Raw genomic sequence first — 8,013 nt, 5'->3', positions numbered from 1 at the left:
ACTCAGCCACTTGTCTCTTCATTCCTGGCCACCAAAAATTTATCTTCAAGTCTTGGTACATCTTTTTCATTCCAGGATGAATACTTAGCTTGCTCTTGTGTCCATCATCCATAATCAATCTCCTCAACTCAGGGTTGTTAGGTATACAAACTCTATCCTTACATCGCAGGATGTTGTCATTTCCTACCTTAAATTCTGGATCCTTGCCATGAGTTACTAAATTTCTTTTCTCAAGCAGAAGCTCATCTTGCAATTGTTGATCTCTGATCTTTGATCTCTTCCATCAATCCATTGGCGATCCTAATCAGGCCGAACTTCAACTTTCCTTCGGACGGTATCACGCCCAAGCTCAAATTCTGAAATTGTCCAACAGTTCCAGCTCTTTAATCATCATTGACGAGACATGCATCTTCCTGGTCAATGCATCAGCGACTACATTCTCTTTTCCAGGATGATATTGCAATGTAAACTCGTAGTCCTTGATGAATTGCATCCATCGTCATTGTCTCATGTTCGGCTCCTTCTGATCGAATAAGTACTTCAGACTCTTATGATCACTAAATATGGTGAATGTGCATCCATATAAGTAATGTCTCCAGATTTTCAACGAAAACACAATGGCAGCTAACTCCAAGTCATTAGTTGGATAGTTCTTTTCATGAATCTTCAGTTGTCTTGAAGCATAAGCCACTACTTTTCAATATTGCATTAGCACACATCCAAAACCTTGATGCGGAGCATCACAGTAAACCTCGTACGGTTCCTCTGGTTGCGGCAGAACGAGTATAGGTGACGTTGTCAAACGTTCCTTCATCGTCTGAAATTTGTTTCACACGCTTCTGTCCATGCAAAAGGTTGATCCTTCCTTGTAAGTTGAGTCAAAGGTCCAACAATCCTGGCAAAATTCTTGATGAAACAGCGGTAATATCCAGCTAAACCAATAAAACTTCTGATCTCAGTCACTGTCCTCGGCTCTTCCCAAGCTAACACGGTCTCTACATTCGCTGGGTCCACAACTATGCCTTCTTTAGAGATCACATGGTCTAAGAATTTAACTTCTTCAAGCAAAAATTCACACTTGGAAGGGTTGCTTCTTCATCTGTGTAACCTTTGAGGAGTTTGGCTTATTCTAAGTCTGAGGATAGACATACAACTTGAAACAGTAGGGTTTTATATGACCATTCCTTCCACAGTAGTGACATCTCCAAGGTGCAGTTTTAATACTCTTGACTTGAGAAGTCACATGTCGAAGCACATGTCGAGGCAACTGGCTTGACAACTGATAGTTGATAGGATTCTTGAATTCAGATCGTTTTGTTGTAGCTACAAAGTCCTTTGACCCCTTACGAACTTCCTTGTTTGCAATTCTGTAGTTAAAACTAATCCCCTTCAAGCTCCTTCCTTGCTTACTTGTTTCTTTCAGAATTTCATCCAGCATGCCAGAGCCACTATTCAACATGCGAAGTGATTTATGAGTAGCTTCAAGCTTACTTTTCAGAGTTCTCACTTCCTCTTGAAGTTTCGCATTGACCATCATCAATTTTTCCTTTTCCACAGTGTCAACATTTTCAAGATTAGATAGCCACTTATCACAATCTTCTTTTAGCTTAGTACTGAGCTCTTTCAGTCTATCATTCTAAGAGGAGAGTTGTTCTATCTCACTTTCCTGTTCTTTCACAAGTTTACAAGCTTCCTCCCATTTGTTATGCAACAACTTATAAGTCTCAACCAATTCTTCATCTTTGATATCCTCATCACTCGTTTCTGAATCATAGACAGTTCCAGAGAAAGCATTAACCTTGTTGATAGAGATCTCCTCCTCATCTTCGGTGTCTTCATCTGACCAAGTTACCATCATACCTTTCTTCTGCTTTTTCAGATAGGTAGCACATTCAGACCTAATGTTTCCATATCCCTCACATTCATGACACTGCACACCTTTATTCAGACCAGATTTGTCTTCTTCTTTGTTCTTTCTCTGAGAATAAGTAAACTTGGGTTTGTCGAACTTCATGTCCTGGACATTAGACCTGGTTCTTCTGTCAATCTTCCTCAAAGCTCTATTAAATTTTCTAGCAAGCATAGCCAATGCCTCATAAAACTTTTCACCCTCACAGTCTTCATCATCATGCTCATCTATGTTAGACACAAAAGCAATACTCTTGTTTTTCTCTTCAGGCTTGTCACCAAGTTTCAACTCAAAAGTCTGCATAGATCCAATGAGCTCATCAACCTTCATGCTCTCAATGTCTTGAGCCTCCTCAATTGTAGAGACTTTCATAGAAAATGTTTTGGGGATGGACCTCAAGATTTTCCTTACAAGCTTCTCATCTGACATAGGTTCTCCCAGAGCAAATGAAGCATTGGACAGATCACGCACACGCATGTGAAAGTCTGAGATAGTTTCTTCTTCAGTCATCATCAGATTTTCAAACTAAGTAGTAAGCATTTGAAGCCTAGACATTCTCACTTTAGTAGTTCCTACTTGTATTGTTTTCAGTATCTCCCAGGCATCCTTGGCCACAGTACAAGTATTGATAAGCCTGAACATATTCTTCTCAACACCATTGAAATGACATTTAAAGCTTTTGAGTTTCCAAGAGCAGCTTCATCTTCTTCCTTTGTCCATTCTTCCTCAGGTTTCTCAGCAGCAATGATTAAAGCCCCTTCAACTTGTGCCTTAGTGGGGTGCTTCCAACCCTTGAGAATAGCTTTCCAAGTCTTGTTGTCAATTGACTTGAGAAAGGTTGTCATACGAACCTTATAGTAGTCATAGTTAGTACCATCCAGAATGGGTGGCCTGTTGACTGATCCTCCCTCCTTGTTATCCATGAGAACCGAATCAAATTCCCTGGAGCTCACCCAACCAGAACAGGGTGCCTGCTCTGATGCCAATTGAAATTCAAGTTCCCTTAGAACCGATCTCCTACGTGATGCTGGGACAACAGGTTCGACAATCGACTAACAATAACAACAGAAACTTAAAACACAAGTAAACAAGAGACGACAATTGCTAACCCATTTCGGTGAAACTTCACCTACGTTTGGAGGGTTTGCACCCAAAGAAAGAAAATCCACTATCTCAAGATTCAGGAATTACTGACACTCATGAACACCACAGTTCATAGTTCACTTCCTAATCTACCCAGTGTATTTCTACTTAGTATCTCAACCTAAGTATGAGAGCTCCTCTCACTTTCTCTCAATCACTGCCATAGTGATAGGTAACAAACAATCAACAATCAGAGTTTGCAGAATCAAATAACACAGAACACAACTTTGCTTTATAGAATTAGTGAGCAAAGTTTGTTCACAAATAACAAGGACAAAGAACAATAAACAATCCTAAAATACTTGATCTCTCTATTAGCTTCGATAGTCTTCTTGTTTTAGGTCTTCATCCTTTTATATCCTTCAGCAGCGGCAGCATAGATGTTAGGGTTAGCTTGGGCTAAGGCGATAGATTGCAACAGTATTTCAAACAAAACGCAATCACCAAAGATCTTGTTGCGTTTTGCACAAGTAAAGATATAAAATTTTTTTTTATCAAAGATTGTTTCAACAAATAACAACCCGCACACAAAAAAAAAAACCCTTCTGGAACAGCTACTTGAATCCCAAGTAACTTCAAAAACATATCCGCATAACAACTTCATGGGCCCACACTTACGTTCCAAGCAGAGGACTGATGTCCTAGAACCACAAAGTCAGATTCCACGGCATTGGCTTCGATAACCAGTTGTTTTTGACAAAATGCAAGACAACAAAGTAACAACAGTCGTGACTTCCGACTGGTCAAGTGGGATCCCTCAAATAGGGGGAGGCCTGACTGGCACCGTGGACGCCAGGTCGCGCCGTGACGGAACAAGCGGAGTGGAATGGTGAGGAGAGCTCCTGGTTCGGTGTTTGGGTGGCATAGTGGAGGAGGAGTTGTCAAATGGTGAAGAATGAAGTGCTGAAAAGAGGTGGCGTCAGAGTGATGCTGATCTTTTGGAAGAGATTAGGGATGAGAAGAGTGGAGGTTTCGTAAGTGGAAAATGATGGTGAATGAGGGTCTTTATAGGCAAGGGACTGAGGACGGCACAAGACGCGTGTAGGGTTTGAACGGCCGTTTCATTGTGTGTAGAAGATGGGGAGTTGCGCCTCAAAATGACGGGAGGGAATGATTGCCTTGAAAAAGCAAACGACGCAACCTTGGGAGGCGTGGTAAGCGTGGGGTTGGTTTGGATTCTACCCTTTATGACGTGAGGTGACGCTTCGAAAGTGGCAGTTGAGATTTCAAAGATACGCTGACTTTTTCGCTTCGCTGACGTGTCGACGCACTAGGCAACCAAACTCACCACGAGCGCCCTTCAAGCGTGGCGACAAAACAGTCCACAACCGCCACTCGTGGGCTTGTGGAATTGTGGACTTGTGGAATTTTATTGCTTTTAACGCCATGTCTGCGATTTAAATATTTTTGCACAATAGCGCTTTTAGTTAGTCATTTCGATCCCTAAAGACACACTTAGCCCTCATGCTTCGTGTTCAGTGTCTTGTGGACCGGTCGAGCCCCTAGGGGGCCTACGCCTAGGGGTCACCCGCCAAGCGGCGGTCGCCCAGCCTGGGAATTGGGCCTCCTCCCGCGAGGCCCAATCGGCCCAACAGAGGCAACTGTGCACATTCGGCCCAGCTCCCCTACTATAAATAGGGAGCTGTTACCATTTGTAAGGGACTATGGACTCATTTGATCAATACACACTTGTGATTCAGTTATTTTCTCTCTCGAAGTGTTACTTTATCTCTCTAGATTCTCTCTTAGTGCAATCTCTCTCTACTATAGGTACTACAGCCTATCTCAATGATCATGGCAAGAACACAACCTTTCCTATTTATTCCTAATCGTGGTTATTACTTAGTCATCCCCCTAAGTATGAGAACCCCTCTCATTTTCTCACACAATCACTGCCATAGTGTTTGATCTCTTACAATCAATAGTAAAGACAGATCTCAAGATCAAACAACAAGAAACAAATTCTCTCAGCTAAACAAGAACATAAAGTTGTTGAGAGAGTTACAAAACAAGTGTGAACTCAGAAAATCCTAATCACACAACACGAAGCACACCAAGTAACTAGGTCTTGCGTCTTCATAAATAGGAGTTCTTCAGGCCTTGTCTTCGATGGGCTTGAACGAACAAAGAGCCCACACAAAATTAGGAAGTTAATCTTCTAAAACGAGCAACAAATCTTGACACACAATATTTGTACAAAAGATTAAAACTTCCACAAATACACTTCAAATCAAATCCTCTAAAACTGATCTGATCACACTTGATATATTTCTTTAAGCGGCGCACAAAAGCTTTTTCAATAACTCTAACTTGATAATCACGAAATCAATCTAAAGCTTCTAGAATAAATCATCCAAACACACTGCACGTTCCCAGGGACAAGTGTTACAGGCACGATGTTACAACATATGGTTCCACATCTTGTTCACTGACACAATTAACTTAGCTAAAATGTAGGCAATCATGATCAAAGACACAACATTTATGGCCTTATAGATCCTGAGCAAGCTGAGTTGTAGCATCCACATCTTCTAATACATTGGGTGGTTTATTCCTATTAGCACCTAGTGGAGCATTGGCATTGTCTTCATCTAATGGTGCAATGTCATCAACTGATTCTTCAATGATGAATGAGGGCTGAGTAGCAAGAGTCCTTTGTGTGAGTTCAACAAGAGAAATTGTCTTAGGGAATTCTCCTTTACCATTTTCCGACTCTTCAATGAAGTACTCCCTTATAATCTCATATTGAGTAGGAGTTAATAGAATTCTCTCGGGTATCTTAAATGTGCTGATTATGAGAGGAAACAATGAGCTAAAGAGAAAGCGTTGACCTTTATCAATGCCAGGACTTGGAGACCCTTAAAAAATGGTACAAAAGGCAATGAGAACCATGGCGCTATGAAAGCCCAAGGTCTCTTGAAAAGAGAGTATGGTGTTGTTCCCACATAACCAGATACAGAAGATAGTTTCCATTCTGATTGATGCGGTTCAGGAGTAGGTGGAACATCTCTTCTGGCGAACAATGTGAAGCTTACTCCAGGCTCATATTCCATAGTCAAATCGGATTGGATAATCCGTTGTCCTAGACACTACAGGAATGATGGTTCTGATGTAGGTGCAATTGTGACATTGTTAACCTTCATTCTCTTCAAGGAGTTCTTCACATGCATTTGAAGACGTCTTTTCTAGGCCTTGGAGGTTGCGGAAGCAATGTAGGTTCTTGATGATGATGTCGTATTTGACTTTCCTTGGGAAGTTTGATTCAAAGATGGTGAAGTTTCTTTCACAAGAACTTGAGAGGAAGTTCTCTCTTCGTCGGAGGGCTCGACTGAGTACATATGTGTTGATGATGGAGGTTTGTGCACACTTTTCTCTTCACTGTTAGAGTTTATGATATGGATGGAAGGTGGGTGTGAAGGTGAAGAGAAGATTTGTGAGAAGAGGTGTTGTTGGACTCAGAATCTTGTGATAGGTTTGGATTAGCTGGTGGTGTGAGAAGCAACTGAACTGTATAGTCTTCACTTCTGCAGACTGTCTTGTGGATCTAACTTTCAGCTTTAACAGAAAGACAAAGGGTATAGAGGATAAGTGATATTTCCTGAAATACAAGTCATATAAATTTTTTAACTAGTACACTTATACCCTTGAAATTGTCATCATTCAAAATATGATAAACGATATGAGTATGCATATGAACTTAAGACAAACGTCATTGCCTCCATTAGAGCATCTCCAATGGGGGGATCTTATTTTGGGACTTAACTAACTTTTTGTGAGCCCGGATTGCCACATAGGATTTAAGGCACCCATAAGGTCCCGATGAACATTTCACTCCAATGATTTGGGATCTTAGGTTGGACCCACAATATCCAATATATTTATATTATTTATTTTCACATAATATTAAATTAAATTAAGTTATTAATTCAATACAACTTAATTAATATTTTAAAAGATATAATATAATTAAAAAGAAAAAAAACAATTAAATGGACCCAATAGGGGCAAAAATCCGAACCTGGGAAAAAAGAAAAAAAGAGGTTTTTTTTTTTGAGAAAAAAGGCCCAAATGGGCAAAAAATGACCGGCCCAGCCGGTCACACAAGGCCCAACGGTCTGGACCGTTACCGGCTGAGTCGGTAAAAGTACATAAATATATATACCCTCCTTCACTAAATTGGCCAAACCCATTATTCTTCTCTTTCTCTCCTCCTTCACCCTCTGAAACTTTCTATCATCCTTCACACACAAACCATATAATCCACTTGGCACCTCCTTCACAAACGGCACCGCCGTCCCACACCTCTACCACAGCACCTTCGTTCCTTCCTCTCCCTTCCCCTCTCCACCCAAAATGTGATTCGCACTGCTCCTCTCTCCACCGCACCCCATCTCCTCTCCTCCACCACCGTACCTCCACCTCTGATCTCCGACGGTGAAGCCACAATGAGGACACGATGAAGCCACAATGAGGACACAGTGAAGCCACAATGAGGACACGATGGCAGACACAGTGAGGATAAATCTAGGGTTTGATTTTAATTTTTAGGGTTTTTAGGGTTGTTTTTTTCCATTTCCTAATCTTTGTAATCTGATCTTGTATTTGTAATATGATGTTTGTAATCTGTATATCATTCGTTGTCAATGAAATTGATTCAGTTTCTTTCCCTCCCTATTTTTCAATTTGGATCTAGTACTGAAGGAGAGAGAAAAAAAATAGTATTTTAATTAAGATCCCAGATTTGAGAGTACCTGAGGTAAGACACGGATCTTAGCAAAAACTAAGGATAGCTCCAAAATAAGGACTAACAAGATCCGGATCTTATTTTAATGTCCCAAAATAAGGACTTAATTGGAGATGCTCTTGCTAAAATGATTTCAAAAGTATTTAATATAAATATATATTCTTATTTAGCAGAAGTTTTTATTTCATTTCCAGTGTTTCCAAGCTCTATCCAAACA

The sequence above is a fragment of the Lotus japonicus genome, chromosome 2, assembly GCF_012489685.1.
Source record: "Lotus japonicus ecotype B-129 chromosome 2, LjGifu_v1.2".
Lineage (NCBI taxonomy): Eukaryota > Viridiplantae > Streptophyta > Magnoliopsida > Fabales > Fabaceae > Lotus > Lotus japonicus.
This window is presented reverse-complemented; position numbering follows the sequence as displayed.